We start from the raw sequence: 19,849 nt of genomic DNA, 5'->3' as shown, positions 1-19,849 counted from the left end.
ACAACATCGACTATTTTTCTAAACGCGGTATTGCCACAGCATAAACTACATATTTCATTCTTATACCTGCAAGCTTTCTAATTCTGAGCACGCCACCCACTCGCTTTGCATCTCACCCCCAGTCACCCACCACCGCACCGTATCGAGCAATCAACATTAGCTGCCGTGTACGGAGAAATAGAGGTGTGACAGAAAAGGACGTTTACGTAGTCACCGGGCAAACGATGGGAGTGCGACGCTCGCGGTCGCCGGTTGATGCCAGGGCACCAACACGGTAAGGTATTTCCAGACACCCTCTTCATTTCGTTATTTTTATCCGTGCTTTTCCTCAATCTTCGTCGCTGCTAGCCCAACAAGCCAGCCAGCAGCATAAGCAGCAACGAACGACCGGTCCCGTACCTTCCACCACCGATACAGGACCCTCGCTCCGACCGATTCGACCGACCCGGCACGACCAGCGCGTTGATGGGTGGGTGACTGTGCGTGGGGTGGTGTGTTTGCGACGGCGGCGATCGGGTGAGTGAGGAGTATTTTTTCAATGCGCCTTTCGTCTGGTCTGGCCGCATTCAGCATAAGTGTCCTGACGTTGGTACATGCTTTACTTACTTTGCTTGCTGGCTGGCTGGCTGGCTGGCTGACTGGATGGATGGCTGGTAAGCATGGTATGCGTAGCGTATGTGTTTGTGTGTCCTCGAGTAAAGCAACGGTCATTGTGTAGGTATCAGCGCTGCCAGGCAGTCTCGGTGGTGGTGCGCAATTTCAGCAGCAGATCCCGTAGAAGGTGCGATATTTTTGCGCATCTGTTGTGCCCTACACCAAACCCTACTTTCGGCATTGACGTAACAGGAAGTGGGATTGTGCAGTGTTGTGTTGTCGTGATTAGCTGCTATCTGTTCGATTGGAGGTGTTTTGGGGGCATAACCGGCGGAAATGATAATTCTAGTGAGTGGACATTAGTTATAGTTTTAGAAGATTTGCTAGTGCTTCGAAGGATTACGGTTCCCACTCGGGAATATGTGTGAACGTACGAAGTTTTAACATAATTAGCCCCTTCGTGTGCTGCCGTCCCTGTTCGAAGAACGAAAGGCTACTCTCGCCAGGAAAACCGTTCGGCGCTCTCACGCAGTTAGTCTGGTTTTACTGGTGATCCGTGATACTAATAGCATCCAACAACATTGCGTCCGAGTTTTTAGAAATATTTGCAATAAATAGTTCAATTTGGTGTTCTAGTTACATTTCAATCGAGTGATTGTCCAGCATACAGTGCAATATCATTAGATTTAGTGTAGAAATTTGTAAACGCCACCATAAATAACGAAAAGTTTGAACAATTTTGTTCATAGAGCAAGTTGCGGTGAAAAATCGTTGTACTCCGGCTCGGTCTCCTGAAGAGCCTCCGGAGGGAATTCTCGCGCCTCACTTTCCGCTCGCTCCACACTCTCACAGTGCTCGAAATATCGCTAGCAGCTGTGCTGGAGTTAACAAAACCCGTCTCTTGTATCAGGAAGGAAGGAAGTTTATGCACAATAAACTAAAACGGAAACCCTGTGCTATTGTACAGTGAGAAAAACCCCGAGAGTTCTCCAGTCGCTTACCAGAGAGAACGAGAAGACAGACATACCGAAAAAGGAGCAAATAACCACCCTCTCAGCGGGCCAGAGGGAGGCTCAGGACAATCCCAAGTGCGGGTGTGCTCTTATCAGCGTAGCCAAGGTGTTGGCGAGTGTTCGCACCCGATCTCTTTCTCTCTCTTCTTCTCTTCCGTGGCATTTCTTTTGCTTGCCACTTTCGCAGACCGTGTCCCTTACCTTCAGCACGGCCCAGTGGCCGTGTCTGTGTGAAAGCCAAACTCGCCCTCCATTGTTTGGTTGTGTGAAAGTGAAATATCAACAGAACCTTGCACCCTTTCTCTACCCGCAAAATCGCAAAAGTGAAAATCTTTTCCTCTCCGAGTCTCGTCGCCGCGTGCTAGTGTTAGTGTCAATAGTCACGAGATCTTTTGTGTGAAGGCATTTTCCTGGCTGGCTGGTGTTATTGTTGTTTTTTGTACTGCCTCTGTTATCGTGTGATTACGTGCATTTATTGATGTTTGAAGGAAAAATCTCAACTGAAAAGAAAATCGTTGCCACCCACCACCACCTCCCCCCCCCCCACAATCAGCCAGCGTGAAGAGCCTGTAGTGCCGCGTGTGAGGGTAGAACCGTGAAACGAGTTTTAACGAAGAGTTGTTGTGACACACGGTGATCGCGCCGCGGTGGCGAAGTGGAAATCGAATTTCCCCCATTCGTTCATTCGCGGATGAAAGTGGCTACGAATTAGGCAACCGAGCATATATCATCCTGCACAGGTGTATGTAGAAGAAAACTCTCGACCCCCGGGAATCACTGGAGCAAATCCAATTAAGGTACAGTATTTTATGCTGATGCCAGTCCGAGTGGGTGAATTGGCTTCGTAGAAACGTAGCACAAAATTTGAAAAATGGTTATTTGTTTTCGATATGTATTGTGCTAATTTTCTCTTGGGTAATTGGCGGTAGGAAACCCCCTGTTCGTTGAATAGCTGCTCAGCGGTACTTGAGTGCAGTTGTTTTCAACTATGAATTACTTCTATTATGTTGTGAAACAGTTGGGTAATAATCGAGAATGGCTGTGTGCTAGTAGTATGTGCGAATGCTATATTTAAGGGTTTGCAAACCTTTTTATTTTTCATAAAATCGAAATTTTTTCATTACTTTATCTGAACGTACAATTTCTTGGAAATATTCTCCGAACATTTTTATAGAGATTCTCCCAAATTTTTATAGACTTCGTCTATCAAGAACAGTGGTAACTTGAAATTTTAAACTCGATTATCCCGAAATGTCGTTTTTACAAAAATGATTTTACCGTGATCACGATCGTCGAAATACCACTCAACCGACCTTCTTCTTTTCTTTTTTTCAATTGATCATAAAAAATTTCTCTCGTATTCTGACGATTACTTTTATTCATAATTTTTTTTTTCATAGATAAGATTTTATTAATGCAATTTTTAGAGCTTTAAACATCGATTTTGCAGGGACCCCGAATGCAGGAAAAAATTATCCAAATGCAGTAAAAATTATTATTTATTCAAAAAATCATTAAGGTACGAGGAATACTCCTATATTAACCGATTTTTTTTGAGTTTTGGGATTTTAGTTGATATATTGGTCTTCAATCGTGGTCATCGCAAATCTCTTAAATAAAAAAAGGTTTCGGGCAAAAAGCCATAACTCCTCCAGTTATCAAAATATTTTTATAAACTTATGCTTGTTTATTTCACTGAAACATGTACTACCAAAATACTAAAAGTTTGATGTAATAAAATCATTGTTTTATGCCTTTACACATATTCATACTTTCTCGACCTTTTTCACACAAAAAGATATGTAACCCTTTAATCCAGTTAAATATGAAACATTATTCATTATTCTTGTGTATCTTAAACAGTTTATTTTTTTTTCAAATTAATGCTCGTGGATTAAAACTTAAAACTTACCACGATCTCCAAAATATGACTAACAGTCACACTTTTCTTTATTTATTTATTTGTTTTAATATAAATTTATTTGGTTAATTTAAATAATTATCAAAATTTAGCTAAAAACTTTTTTTCTAAACTAAGCAGAAAGTTGTTTAAAACTACTTTTGCGCGTGATGGGCACAACACCTATAACTAAATTAGTTATGAAATTTGCGTTTCGATTTCATCTCATCTGAATCCAACACTAACTTAGTGAAAGTACCTCTAGACCTGCGTTTCGATTTCATTTATTCTCATAAGCATCAAGAATGGGAACATATTGGCTCAAATGGCACGTTCCCCATATGAAGTCGGGTCTTATTGGAAGGGTGGGGAAAATAACAGCACACAAACAAATAAAACCTAAAGCTCTTTAACAAATTGGATAAGGAACTTTAGTATGTCTCGGAGTTTCAGTCATCCAAACACGATGTCGCCTACGTAAGGTCGGCCGAAAACTAGAACTCGCAATTGTGCTACTACTGGGCTGTTGCATATCAGATGATGTGAGTTTCCGTAGTCGGATTCACAAAGAACACATGAAAATGACTCAACACACTGAATAGTTGCCATGTGATAATTGAATTTGCCGATCAGCATGCCGCTGTGGTTTTTCGAAAAATATAGGAAATTTTTGGAAATAACTGGGTACGGTTGTTCTAGAAACGCCTTTGTCTGGCGACACGTTTGTAGATTTCTCCAATAACTGGGGAGCTCAGACGTAGCCCAGGACCGGATTTTTTATCTTATAGAACTTGTCAAAACAGAGGTTTGTAACTTTGCCGGACAAACTCTGTTGAAGGGCCGATTGTATCCCGTACATAATCATGAAGATCTCTGCTTGGAATACAGCACAGTATCTACCTAGCGATTGAGATTGTTTCAATCTTATTTCACGACAGTTGACACTAGCACCTGCACGTCTCTCCTTCAGAGAACTAGTGGGATAGATATGTGATTTACAGTAAAGCAGTCCACCTCCTTAAAACTGTAGCAAAGTATGGAGTAAGCTATATCAATTACCATCGAGAATCCAACACTATGCCGTACCGTGAGAATTGAATTGAATCTCCACGATGCAGGAGTTGCGCAATATCACAAAGTTACCGGTGCCTAACCTAGACCCAACCAGTTCAACACAAAATCGAACCTCTGGTTGAAATGTCACATGAAATTGTGGGTGTGTTTGGAACTGCTGGAAACTCCTTGATTGCTAAAACCAGAAGCTGTCAGAGCTCCCTCGAGGTGATATATTTGGCGAGCTCTCAAGAGAGAAATTGAAGCTTTTTGGGACCATTCATAAATTACGCTTCTAGTGGGGGGGTACGACAAGTTATAACATATGAAGGATGGGGAGTAACCTAGAACGTCACGTACCATATTTTTACCACAGAAAAAGGAGCAATAGAGAAATTTATGACAATTTGTTACATGTAGGGAGGAGGAGTCAATTTTAGGCAATTCTTGCGTTACGTAATTGTTGTATGGTCCCTTACAAGGAATGTCATCTGCCTATAGAGGAATTACACGAAGATCCGTCCGAAAATCTCTAAAATCGTGACCGACGATCTTAGATTCCGATGGAACTTTACAGTTTACATCGGCATGCAAGAATAAACATTTTCCACAGTTAATAAAATTATTTTGACTCAAGAGCAATTTTTTAAAAGGTCATAGACGTACATAGACGTATATTAATTTCGGGAATTTTTGGTTCAATTACTCTATTGTATACAGTAGGGCATCGCAAAAAAATTTTTTTTTTGAATTCTCAAAGGCCCCCTCCTCTCATATTGTGACAAATGTCAAAGCAAGCTCAGATGCCAAATTTCACATCATTTGGACAATTTTAGATCTCCGTCCACTTCGCTTGAAATTTTTTGAAATTGGTACTATGGGAAAATATGGAGGAAAAACCCCACTTTCCCGTATTTTTTAAGAAACAAATATATCTTCATTCAAATACTAAGATTATTTCCTTTCAAAAGAGGTATAAATTGTAATTTTCTGATTCCTACTTCAAAAGTTATAGCATTTAATGTATTTTTCCTCCATATTTTCCCATAGTACCAATTTCAAAAAAATTCAAGCGAGGTGGGCGGGGGTCTGAAATTGTCCAAATGATGTGAAATTTGGCATCTGAGCTTACTTTGACATTTGTCACAATATGAGAGGAGGGGCCTTTGAGAATTAAAAAAAAAATTTATTGCAATGCCCTAATTTATATCCATGTGTTACCTGAGAGTTTGCAAAGTATCAAGGCTTAACTCAGAATAATTAAGGAGATAAAGTAGAATCGGTATACACAGAGTTGCGTCGTCTCAACATGTAAACTTTAACGGGCGTTTAAAGATTTTGAAATCAGTGTGAATGATTCCAAGAGAAATTCCAAACTGATTTACTCGAGTAAACAATTTTTTGTAGAAGTTTAACTACACTGCTGCTTGAACCACCAAAATTATTAAATGAAGTATTAAAAAAAATCAAACAGCTCAGAGCTAAAAATCGTGCTTTAACACAGTGGTTTCAATGATTAATTTTGAATTTTTGATGGTTTATGCATGTGTGCTAAATAATAACCATTTATTACTTGTGTCTCAGATGATTATTTGCGATAGCAAGATTTTTACCGTAAAAATGTTCCTCGGGGAGGTATTTTGGGAGACTGTTTTTATAATCGCCATTTTGTATTTTTCCTAAAAAAAATTTCAGAAAATCAAACATACATCTAAATATATACAAGAAACAAACAGAAGAGTAAATTAATTCAAACCCTTATTAAAAGTCAAAAATCTCAAATTACGTTATTAATATTATGTACTGTTTTATTGTGTAGTGTGATGATTTGCGCATCGTTTGGCAGATTGCAGGTTTTTAACCCTTTACAAGGCCCATAGTTTGGGACTATTAATGAATATTATATTAATAGACACACGGCTCTTTCATATAGCTCAGAATATATTTTCATGTATTTCGTAATAAAAACTGTTTGAAAATATATTTGCTTCCGCCCGTTAGAAAACGTCAGTATTCGTAATGTTTGATGTATTTCCAACGAGATTGGTGCAAATATAAAGACAAATAGAGCTGGATCAGAAATTCAGAAAGAAATTAAAGTGGATTACTGGTTATTACCTGATTAACAGTAAATGACCCATGGATTCTGAGAATAAGTTGAAAAATAAGACCACAGATTACAGACGTTCATTTATTCATTTTATTTTTTTCTTTGCAATTTTTACCACTCTTAAACCGAATTTTCGGATTAAAATAGTTGGTTTTACAAATTTGCATCACCAACGTATTATTATTTTATTATCCAGAAGGAAATCAACGCATTTTTTTCAAAAAACTCTTCACCAATCTGACACTTTTAACTGTATCTCAATAAAAAGTAATAAGAAGAGTTGTTAGACTCCTAGATAGATTTCATAATATTGGAATACTTCTCTATTCATATAGTGGCAATATAGTTGCCACAGCCTTATAAAGAGTTAAATGTTCTGTTTACCCACGTTACAAGAGATACTAATCGACCAATTTTCAAATATTGTGAGTTCAATTCAAAAGTCCAAGAGAGTCTGAAGCGATTTTTATTCAAAACAACCAGTTTAGTAGTAAAAGAAGGCTTGTAGAATTACACTACCAGTCAAAAGCTTAAGTTCACCCTATAATGTTAATGTAATATTTAAAAAGCTGTGGTTTTCTTCATTTATTGTTAATTATCATTATACACAAATATTTGCCGACCCATTTCTTTACGACCTACACATAAAATATATAGTTTTCTCACTTTTCCATAATGAGATGATAATCTTCGAATTAGGTCAATTTGAATAATTTTTTGGTCGACAGTTACGATTTTCAGTATAATAATAACTTTAATAACTTTTATTAACGAAAAATATAAAAAAAAACAATTTGAAATATAATTTTTGTAGTGAGCTCTTGCAGCACTAAGAGCATGTTCAGGAGTGCTTCAGTTTTAGATTCATAATTTTGACAGCTCTATAATGTAAAACAGAAAATTTTAAAACTGGAACATGTTGTCCCCAGCAGCAGTTTTAGCGGGTGTTCTATTCAGTTTAAAATTCATGTCTCGCCATACCTTCAGCGATACTGCATTCAAATTTATTTTTCCCCAGTCCATCGGGTCCAAGTGTCTGTGCTGAAAACTTTGCATGTATTTAAAACACAGTTCTAAACGTGTTTTAAAATCATCAACAAATAGAACGGCGTCGTATAACAGTTTCAAATTTTGAAGCAAAACTGTTCGAAATTATAAAACAAAACGCTCTGCTGGGGATGTGAATGTTTCAGTTCCAGTTCTATTTTGAAACTCCTATATAAAATAATTTCAAATAATTTACCTTAATATTTACTGAGCATCATATGGACATACGTATCAATTATAAGAATGAAAATTTTCAAGTTCACCTAAAATTGAAAAAGTTGATTTTCCGATAGTTTCCGATTGAATGAAGTATATCATATGAAAGACCAGTTTTTCCTTGTTATAATAGTGAAATAAAATTTACCGAATGTTGCCGATTCCGTATTTTAAACCATTTTGAAAATATTAGGCAATGTTTATCCAATTGTATATTTTTCAGAACACGGTAGATCTGTTACCATAGTTACTAGAAAGCATCTTTGTGACTTAATGGAGGAATATTCAGAAAGGTGTGTTGCGAGTGATTTTACAAAATAGATTAAATATTTGAGGCCATTAATCTTTTCTGGCCTGCAGGACAAAAAATCATCAATATATTTAAAATATTTCAGGTAGAAATGGGAGGTAAGCAGTTATAAGAAAGATATCTCCTTAACATGCAAAAACGATTATAAAATATTTTGGAACGATTACCTTCTCGGAATTCCATTGATGAACTAGCCTTTAGCTTTTCATAAAAGCTAATGTCGAAAACGGGCTTCTGGGAATACTGTTGGCTCGTGTTTGATTAAAAAAGTCTCAGAAAGTCCATCTGAAGCGCCAAAAATCCGTTAATATACAAGAACACAACTTATCATAAGAACGCCAATTAACACAAGAACATATCGGCAATTCACTTCTTCGCAGCGTTGCTATTTTTATCAAAGCAAATCTAAAGTGACGTGATGTCCTGGATTGAGCGGGACAATCCTGGATTTCAAGCTTTTGTTGGGCATGGTAAAACGTCCGCATTTACCAAAATGCTGATATTTATTCCAACATAATCATATCGTACAAAACTTTCGTAAAATTTGTGATGCGTGCTGCTTAATCTTCGAACTACGTGGGGAATGTGCAAATTGAGCCAATTAATTCGGATTGTCACGGTGCCCTTTTCGACTTCTAATATGAGCCAATTCATGGATCCTTACGAGAAGTTCCGTACAGATATCATTTCATGACCACCCAGGTAACAATTTAAGTTTTATAGTATGCTACAAGTGCAATCTAAGTTTTATGAATGGCTATAAATCTACCATAGATCCTTCATTGTTACTGGGGCATCCATATAATTTTTATTATTCATATATTTCAACTATAAATATGAATTTAAGTAAAATATCACTTCAGGGTTAATTCAAACAGTCAAACAGTTTTTCTTCCAGAACCCTCCAGTACACTTTTTATACAATTATAAATATTTTGTTAAACAAAAAACCCTCAAAATAATTTTGATCGGCTTTGGTGTATTGAATGCTCCACTGTGCAACGTGTTGTGTTGTTATATTGTCCAAAAATCACGAGGGTTCTGGAATGAGTGGTCGCCTAGAGAGTGTTGGAATGTTTGGAGGCGTGGTACGACCGCTAATCTCCTCGCGATGAGATTCGCTGAACTTTTCTGTCCGCTTTTGGCAAAATCACGCTTGGAGATTCTGGGCTATTTCAAACTTCTTCATTTGTTGTGTTTTGGCAATTAAACTGAGGTGGTGTTCAAGCACGGTTTTAACCAAGGTTTTAACAATTGATTTTGGAAAATAGACTAGATCTTTTGTATTCTGCTTACTAGAGAGCCAGCTGTTGGTTGCAAAACATGGCAATTAGTTATGCTCCATCACTGATCACAAAACTATAATACTCGGATGGCACGTCAGGAATGGCTGCCAGGACACACCAAAAATTAACCATCAGCATAAACGTACAACATCTTTAAGGGCCATATTTGCACAAAGAACACTTCTAGGTTTGAAAGCTACTTAACTCCGTCTTCGTAGTCTTCATCAAAAATTGCATGATAAATCCACGTGATACACCTCGTGCATGTATACTTACGAATAGTGCTATTGAAGTATGTCTTATATCCGACCTCACAACTCGTGATATTTGTGCTGATGCAGTCAATATGACTGTTGATAGCATAAAAAGAAAATACCTCTATTGTTAGGCATCTCTGCTTCATAATCGCCCAACATTTACACGATCTGGCAGGAAAGGGGTGATTGATGTAACTCTCTGCTCTGACAGTATTATGCATGAGTTGGCAAACTGGGCTCAAGCTGTCGTTATCCGATCATAAGTATATCGTTATTGATCATTTAAGCGTCCCGCTAGATATTGTCAACTACCGTAATTCTCAATCTACAAACTGGGACCTCTACGAAGAGGGCTTGGCGAATAGGTTTCGTGGGTATTTTCGAACGATTCGATCTCCAAGTGACTTGGATGAGGTGGTGGATAAAACAAACTCTCTCATAGTAGCGGCACATCAAAAGAATTGTCCGCAACGAGTTATGCTTGCTTTGGTAGAATGCTGAACTTGTTAGACTCAAAAAGATATTTTGAAGAGCTTGGAAACGCAGACGCAGGGACGGGTTAGATGCATTTGAGTTGGCTCGCAAAGCTTACAGAAATGCCGTTCGCTCCTTTGAACGAAGTAGTTGGAAAAGCCTATAAACAAATGTCTCCAGTCTCAACGAGACTAGTAGATTCAATATGTTACTTTCGAATTCGAAAGACTGTCATGTCAGTTCGATTAGAATTGCTAATGGTGAATACTCACCCAGTGAAGTAGTTGGGGACAACCCCCTCCGTAATATATTTTGAAGAAATTTGAAAAAAAATCAATATGTTCAACAAAAATTTGCTTAATGTTTTAAATGGAATTCGCAAAGTTTCATGTACAAAAGTTATCTTGTGAGAATATTTCCTTGTAGTGAAAATTGGCGACAGACCTCGACACCTACCGGTCGGCTCGATGTGGGGGCTAGGTCTACCGCCGAGGAGATCCAACGAGTAGATCGCGGCGAAGCGGAGAGCTAAATGGCTCCTGGTATAGTGACAACACTTGGAGCTTATTGGTTCACGAAACGGATATCGGAGAGAAATTCCGCCACATTCCGTAGTCCTTGACTGACGGCGAAGAAGAGATTGTGCGAGAAGTATCCCATGACGACCACCAGGCGATTCGCTACCAATGAAACTCTGCTGCAGCAGGGAGAAGGACGACCGGCAAGCTAAAGTGGAAGACGAAAGTCCGAAAGATAAACTTCTTTGTTAAGTCACTTCGGCGAACAGTGGAGTCAAGTACGTTGATGCGGCTGATGTAACAAGAAGGATTGTGACTGCTTGTGATGTTACAATGCCACGAAAACTGGAGCCATGCAGTAGATGGCGTGCAGCTTACTGGTTAAATAAGTAGCTCAGTACGCTACACGCTGCTTGTCTTAGAGCCAGAAGGTGGGCAGAGAGCAGGATTGGAGAGTGAGAGAGGAGCGTAAGTGACGTTTCGAGAAGCTAGGGACGCTTTAAAATGGGAGATCAAGCTTAGCAAGCCAGTTTGCCATAAGAAGCTGTGCTGCGAAGTAGATGCCAACCCCTGGGGGACACGTACTGAGTCGTCATGACAAAGGGCCCGTCGATACCAGCTGAAATATGCCCGGGTAAGCAAAAGATAATCGTTCAGGGTTTCTTCCCGAAGCACGATTCAAATTAGCTGGTCACCAACACCGTACGGGGAAGAAGAAGGGGCAAACACAGCTGAGTGGCAAGTGACTAACGACGAGCTCAAAGAAGCGTCGATGCGGCTAAAATCAAAGAAAGCCCCCGGTCCGGATGGAATACCAAACGTGGCGCAGAAAGCAGCGATCCTGACATATCTGGAAATGCTCAGGATGTTACTAAAGAAGTGTTTAGATGACGACAATTTCCCAGATATGTGGGTGGTACAGAATCTGGTGTTGCTGCCAAAGTTAGGGAAGTCACTAGGCCATCCAGCCTTGTATAAGCCAATATCGCAGTGCTGCACAGATCAATGAGCCAGATGCTGAAGAGTTTTCAGAGTAGAGTGCTGCTGTACGAGACGAATGAAGGGCAGAAGTCAATGCGAGTCGCAGCGGGCGTTCCTCGTGGTTCCATTCTCGGTCCAAATCTTTGGAACGGGATATACGATGGGGTCCTTACACTGCGGCTGCCTGGGAAAGTGAAAATTGTGCGTTTCGTGGACGACGTGTCACCAACGGTTATGAGTGAGACACTTGGAGAGGTGGAGGTTTCGGTGACGGAGACAATAGACGCGATCGAGAGCTGGATGAACGGGGTCAAGCTGCAAATAGCTCACCACAAGACGAATATGTTGTTGGCCAGTAACTGCCAAGCGGTTCAGCGGATACAATCACCGGGCACGTGATTGCATCGAAGCGTGTACTGAAGCAATTGGGAGTGATAATCGACGACCGGTTGAGCTTTAACAACCACGTTGATTCCACCTGGGAAAAGTCGGTCTGTTATCTAGTGTTTCGTCGACGATACTGCGATATGGGGTTCTTGCCTGAGGTGCGGCGCAGAACACCAAGCTGAACCGCGAAAAGCTGAATAGGACGGCTGGTGGTCGTACGCGTTGCGATTGCGTACAGAATAATATCTTCGGAGGCAGTATGTGTTCTCGCCGACAAGATTCCCATCTTCATCGCTCTGGCGAAGGATATCAAGTGCTACAATCAATCAAACGCCAGAAACGTGAGCAAGATGATGAGAATCGATTCGATTGTGACGTGGCCGCAGGAATGGGACAATACAGCGACGTAAAGACGTGGAACGTAGTGAAGAGAGTTATGATGTAGATCATTACCGTCTTAAGGCGGGAACGGCGTGAAGAACATCGAGCAGCAGTTTCGGGAGAATAATCACTGCCAGAGAACTCCGCAGGAATAAGCTAGATTCAGCGCCGAGGACTAGTCGAGTAGACTGCAACGGAGCATCGAGTATGGGCCGCCGAAACGCCAGCGAACCGGACGCCACGCTCCATCTGGAATTGCTAAGCCGACCACGGAACCCCACTGGTTAGCCCAATAGAAATATAGCGAAAATCAAAGAAGAATCGGTATTGGGAGAACTTATTTCGCCAGGAAACATTCCATCAGCGCTGGGGACTAGACTGAGTAGACCGCGACGAGACACCACCAGTCGCGGGTCATCGGGGCACCAGTGAACCCGACGCCCTGCTCCACCGGAATCGTCGAACTGACCTCGGCAGCTAGCTGATTGGCTCGGTTTCGGGAGAACTTCTCTTGCCGGAATAGGTCGGAATAGGTCAGGGTCATCGTCGGGGATTAGACTGACGACTGAGTAGTTCGCGAGTAAGTCGGGAAGCTGAATGGCTCATCAGGGAAGTAATACTAAATGGCAAAAGAAGGGAACTAAAGGCCTTAAAGGAGTTGCTGTGCTAAATGGCAGCGGACACGGAGCCAAAGGGCTCAAGAAGTTGTGATACTGAAACCAATGATGAATCGGTATCGGGAGCTTCTTTCGCTGGGGAACTATCCGTCAACGTACAGTCAGATTCACCGTCCGGAACTAGACTGAGTAGACCGCGACGAGACACCACCAGTCGCGCCGGGACTCCAGCGTGATCAAGTCGGAAGCTCAGCGAGGAAGTGATACTAAATGGCATAAGCGAACTGAAGGACTCAGTAAGTTAAACAGTCTGAAGTTTGCCGCCTAGATTGTCCTGGCAGAGAAAGAGCACTAATTCTCGAGCCACAGCTAGCTTTCCTACTACCATACAGAACTTTCCACGTTGTGTGGATAGTCGAAAACTTGTAGTGTGTCGAGGATGGGTGTTGTAACCCTACTGAAAGAACTAGCAGTGTGTGTTGTGCAGATAAAAAAAACCTCTTCCCGAAGTAATGTCGTAAGGAAATGCCGAGGAGAAATCAGGTTCCGTGCAAGAGTAGTTGTATTAGTGGGTCGGATGGCTACCAAATCCTTCCTTGAGTTGTTAGTTTTTGTACATTTTTTTGCTGCTCAGGTTGGGTTTGAACATTTTTCTGCTCTCTAAAAACATTTATTCATACATTCATATATTGTACATATACAAAAAAAATTCATATACCCCCCGAAAAATTTCCTTACTACGCCACTGTAACTCACCTGACGAAGATGTATTACTCAACTGTCTTTTTGGCACACACACATTCCATGCTGTGCGGAGCCATCACTAGCGACTGCTCCTGAACTCTTGGGTATTTTCTCGTAGAATTGTGACAGCCGAATCGATCAAATGGGCAATTGAAAGTTCCCTTGAACCTATCAAAAACTAAATATATGCTGTTTGGTTCATCTAGAAGAGCTATAGGCGTGCATCCAGACCCAAGAATGGGACAGTCTGTAATTCAGGAAACTAACTGCTTCAAATATTTAGGACTTCACTTAGACCCCACACTCTCCTGGATTGAGCATATTACATTTATAGAGAGAAAAGTTACATCGTTATGTGGGGCTATGCGTAAAGTATGCTTTTTTGTTCCCCAGCATGTACTTCTAAAATTTTATTATGCTCACATCCACTCATTGCTGAACTACCTTGTATCTGTGTGGGGCCGTGCCATTATCTCGAACCTGAAAAAGCTACAAACGCTTCAAAACAGATGTCTTAAAATTATTTATAAAAAACCATTTATGTACCCTACTATTTTGTTATACAATAATAATGCCCATAACATTTTACCTTTGCTTGGGTTGACTAACTACCAAACAATAATATACATCCACAATGCTTTGCATAATACTATTGCTCATAATAATCTAGAATTTACAACAGGCATTCGAGCTCACAGCACTAGACAAGCCAATCATTTATTATACTCCAGGGTATCCACGAACCTTGGTCAAAGGCGCATTTCTTTCATCGGACCTAAGTTATTCAACCAGATTCCTACTGATTTAAAGCAAATAACATGTCGCACTCGTTTCCAAGCAAAATTGAAACTAATTTTAAAAAATAAAATAGGATAATTTTTAATATAAACTTCGTTCACCACCAATCGAGCTTATTCCTTTAATTATAATTGGTTAACATTTTTTTTAATAAAAACAATTGATAAATGCATTTTTATTTCTAGCAATAAGTAATAAATAAATTTAAATTATTATAATCTTCCTGCAAAGCTACGATGGGACCCTTAAAAGTATTCTTTTCCGCTGGGTACCCGCCGTAGCTTCTTGTCAAATTTTGTGTTTTGTCGGTCTCGTATTGTTTTTTTTTTGTTCTCAGCGTTTCCGCGATTCGTAACTTTGTTTAGTTGTGCTGACCTTTTTTTGTACGCTGAGAACTGATGTGTCCACTACCAGGGGGCTCCGTTTGTGAGCTTTTTGGTGTGGGGGTAAGAGGCGGGCTATTAAAAAAGAAAAAAAAAGAAAAAAGTTTTTCTCCGCATAAGTCTTCGGGAAAAGGTGGAATCATTCCAGTTCTACTTCAAAGACGATAGGAACAATTCAAGTATATTTTGAATAAATTTCTTGCATTTCAATTACACGCAATGCTTAGCAACCGACATCTGTGCTCACCGTTAAAACAAATGCAGATAGGGAAACTGAGTGTGTGCGAATGTCATCAAGGTGGCACGCTGTCACCACTTCTATAAAACCTTGCCACCGATGGCGTGTTGAAGAAAGTCGATGAACTTGGATCTCCGGCGTATGGTGTCGCCGATGATTATCTTATAATGATCACCGGAATTTGCATTAGCACACTTTTCTGTTTGATGCAGTAAGCCTTATGTTTTGTTAAGCAGTTAATGACGATCAGATAACCCGAATAAAACATCAATATGGGGTTTTCACACAACGAAAGATTACAACTGGAACTCGTCCGTTGTATTTATTGTCGCAGATCAAGTTAAGTACGTTGGGATAATTCTCGACTCAGAACTCAATTGGTCTGCTCGCATCAATTACAAAATCAAGAGCCTTCGGCCAATGCAAACGAGCTTTCGAGAAATTTGGTTCTTCATGCATAGACGAACCTATGTGCAGGGAGCTAAAACTGAAGGATATTCTGTTGCTCTTAACCCAGTGTGGTAAAGAGCTAAAGAGGCTATCAGTAGGGCTCAACATTCCTTCGGGAGTGAATAATCTAGGATGTCTATTGTTTTGTGTTGTTATTGTATTGGGTTGTCATTTTCCATATCCTCACCTTTTTTCTTTCACCTCTCTTTTTCTTCCCATCAGGAAAGTTATGTGATGACAAGGCAAGACACAAATCTGCGAATAGCATGGGAAACGTGCCAATCGACTTAATATATTTTAGTTACCTGACTTCACTAGGTGGCACTCTGATGATCAGAGCATCGCTAAAATTGTGATTCTGAAAGAGTGCATCATCAATTTGCATCTTGAAGATACAATCTCTAAAGAAACACGATTGCTTGTTGACATTCTCACTATAGAAAAATGCTTCTTAAATTTGCATCGATAGAATTATTTGATTTTAAGAATTCGACTGTATCGTATTTTCAAGCTGGAGTTATTACGGCTGAACAGTTCTTGGGTTATTGAAGCATACTGATCGATGTCGCCAACTTGGACTTGAACTGTACTGAAATGAGAAAAATATTCACTACCCATCATTGTGGCAAACCGAAATCAAGTGTATAAGAGACTCCCTAAGTTTTATCACATATTAAGTAATAGTGAATGCCGATGCGGTGATATGCCCAAAAATGGATCCATATACGAGCCATGTGAGGAAAAGGGTATCTAAAACTCGAAACGGAATTGTTATATCGTGGATGAGATATATTGTTTTTAGCAAGGCGTACCTATTCCTTCTCTTCTTACAATTGCCAAGGTTTTTTGAGCCGCATATGCGATACACTAACGTTAACTCAAATAGAATTACTGTAAAAGACACGTGAAATTGTTTTCTTAAAATTACAGAAGAATTTTTCGAAAATAGTGCAATTGTCTTGCATTCAGCTTACCTGGGTTTGGTAGCAACCCCTGTACTTACTGTTAGACATTGTTCTATATCGAAACAAAGGCGAATGAACCTAAGGCTATTTCCCCTATAATCGAAAGAAAACAAAAAGTTTTGCTACTCAGAAATAGTTTTAATGAAGAAATTGTACTTCTTTATAAATCAGCCAAAGCACAAGAACTAATGAGTGGCACCATTCTACAAACTTAGCTTATTCCATTCGCTGAAGTTGCCAACTTTTTTATCATCCAAATTTGATCCTGCCCTTGAATTATAATATTCAAATTATTCTTCTCGCATTACCTATCCGCTGACTAAACTGCGCTTCCTTTTCTTAATTCTGTAGGTCAAATTCCGTCGCTGAGGTACCTAGCAATGTTCCCTTATCTTTAACGGACCACAGTTCACGGTGGGCGCGGTTGTTTTTCTTCTTTCCGAACCGAACTGCCTTGGCAAAACGTGCGATGCTGAGGTCGAGATAACTTCTTTTTTCTGTCGCGTTACTCGATTGTGCCCCTTTCAGAGCCAGCCATAAACCAGCACCATTCCCGTCCCAAGTCATCCTCACGGAACATGCAATCATCGTCATCCTCGAGATCATCTAAGTGAATAGTTTTTTCTTCTTCGTCTTGGTGGAACCTGGGGTGGAAAAACTGAACCTACGAACCGGAGAGTAAAACTACTCTTGTTGCTAAAAATCCAACCGAATGCAGCAGCAATAGTTTAGAACAGAAAACGAGTACGAGAAACAGAGATCATCATTAAGATAAAACTTTGTTGGCAACGAGTGCAAGTACATCTGGAGAGCGACTGAGTTCATAGAGCTGATTGTTTTCAATGGGAATAAAAAACTAGTTTTAGGGTGCTTTGCGCGTCGGTTTGGAACAGTTTACTATTACGCCTTAGGTGGTCAGTGCCTGACCTAGATACGGAATTCAATTCATTTGATACAAAAGAAGAGGAACTGTCTTTGATCTATTTCTTGATGTTTGTTGCTTATTTTGCAGCTTTGAATATTATCAAGGATATTACGAGCTGGAATGATTCAAATCAAATACAGATGTGTCAGATAAAAATATATCATTCGAATCAAAAAGGTTGGAGCATCAACTTCCGTACCGCAGATGCAACTTTCGATTTACCGGAATGCAAGTTCTCCGTCAAGTACATGTTCCTGAAGCAATTATTTTCTATCATATGAAAGATTAAAAATTCCGTTCAGCATTTTAGTCATCGGCCGTTGAGCCTGCAAGACAGCCTGTCGGGAAGTGTGCTACTGGCACATTGATGAAAACGAAGCTTCATCTCCCGATTTTCGATCAGCTCATGCTACATCTGAACCACCACCCCAATCGGAAGTAAGCACGCTGGAAAATGTGTACACTTTTGTGTTGTTGTTATTGCAACGAGCAAAAGCTGTCCAGCTTCTTCTGAAAGCAGTCCTCCTCCCTCACCGCAATGCTAGTAGCAGCAATTTATTTGAAATTGGAATCATTTTACATTGTACGATGCGAAGCGGAAAGGGTAAACTATATAGGAGAAAAAAAGAGCGCACTTCATAACTCCGCCGAAGGATGATGATTCTTCTTTTTTTTGTGGGGAGAATCGGATGAAAACGAGAAACCTCTCAGTGTTGCGGGGTTTTTGCTTGCCATATCACTTCTCACTTGTGCGATGCGGTTTCCAAGTACCAATTGAAGATTTGCGTTAGGGATGTTGAAGATAGCCTTTTTTGTTTGATATACCTAGGTTAGAACAGTAGTTTCCAAATTCAACCATGGTGTCTTCGAGTACGGATTAGGAAGCACTTTTATTATCAGAATAATTTTATTGATTTTTTTTATTATTCTTTGTCTTCGCTTTTTGTTTTAAAATCTATATCTTAAGGTGTTACATACCTTCTTACGAGAAAAAATTTCAAGATTGTTTGAATTTACCAAAGGTATAAAGCAAAGATTTTATTACATCAAAGTAATAGTATTTTGGTAGCACATTTTTTCAGTGAAAACAACAAGCATTAGTTTATAAAAATATATTGATATTTGGTGGAGTTATAGCCTTTTCCCGAAACCTTTTTTATTTAGGAGGCTTATGGTAATTACGATTGAAGACCAATAGATCAACTAATATCCTAAAACTCTTAAAATACCATTAGTGTAGAACTAAGCGTCGTACCTTAACGATTAGTTGAATAAATAAAACGGGTATTGAAGAGTAGTGTATAGAACTTAATGAAATCCCATCAACTTTGCTTTTCTAAATAGGTATTAGAAGAGGTTGAATATAGGACAGGGGGAAGTGGGGATAAATGAACCATTTTTTGTTACTTGCAATAATTTTTAGGCCCTTTGAGATGCAGTATTTTCTGTGCGTGAATTTGAAAGAACAGACAATGCTTTCCCATATATAATATCTCTGGCAATGAAAATTTACGTGTGGTCATAATTATTAGCATTTTACAATTGTATGTCAAATGGTTCATGTATGTGTGGGGATACTTGAACCACTCCAGAAGAAAAGTTGAACCATTCTTCCGACTAATATAAAAACACGTAGACTCGTTTGAACAAATATGGTTTATCCTTTTGTCTTTTATTTTGAAAGTATGAAATGTCATTTAATTTGTATGCTGTGGTATGACATCCAAAATGAAAATCATTTATAGTGGTTCACCCAGCCCCTGATTCTTTAAGTTTAACAACAAAAAACTTTGATCATTTTTTAAAACGTCAACAAACGTTTGACCCTATCGCAAATTCGTGTGAGGTTAGGTTACCGAAAGAGCTAACAACAAAATAATATTGGCGCATAAATCATCAGGATATGACGTAGTATACTTAGTGGTTCACCTATCCCCGTGGTTCATCTATCCTTACTCTCCCCTATATCTATTTGATTTGTAATCGATACTTTGAAAAATATTCAATTTAGCACGATTGAAAGACTTGCCTTTGTAAAACGCATCTGTGTACGCGGTCCGATGAGGTAGAAAGAAGGAACTTCTTCAAAGGCATCATATTGCTGACATCAATAGTTTTGACGTAATCAAAAAAGCACCACCTTTGTTCGTCAACAACGTCCAGTAAAGGAAGGCTGAATCTTGAAAAGGTTAAATCATAAGG

At 39.6% G+C, this 19,849-nt stretch overlaps 1 protein-coding gene across 1 annotated transcript in view; it reads left to right on the top strand.

The window, feature by feature from the left end:
* The first annotated feature begins 824 nt into the window (after positions 1 to 824).
* LOC131693140 (semaphorin-2A) overlaps positions 825 to 19,849 on the top strand; it is a 326,263-nt gene continuing 307,238 nt past the window's right edge. The window contains exon 1 of the mRNA XM_058980723.1: positions 825 to 2,404. The gene's annotated coding sequence lies outside the window, so the exon portion shown is untranslated. The remainder of the gene's footprint in view (positions 2,405 to 19,849) is intronic.

The sequence above is a fragment of the Topomyia yanbarensis genome, chromosome 3, assembly GCF_030247195.1.
Source record: "Topomyia yanbarensis strain Yona2022 chromosome 3, ASM3024719v1, whole genome shotgun sequence".
In the NCBI taxonomy this organism is placed as follows: Eukaryota; Metazoa; Arthropoda; class Insecta; order Diptera; family Culicidae; genus Topomyia; species Topomyia yanbarensis.
Note: the sequence above shows the minus strand (reverse complement) of the source record. Positions and strands in the feature narration are given on the sequence as shown.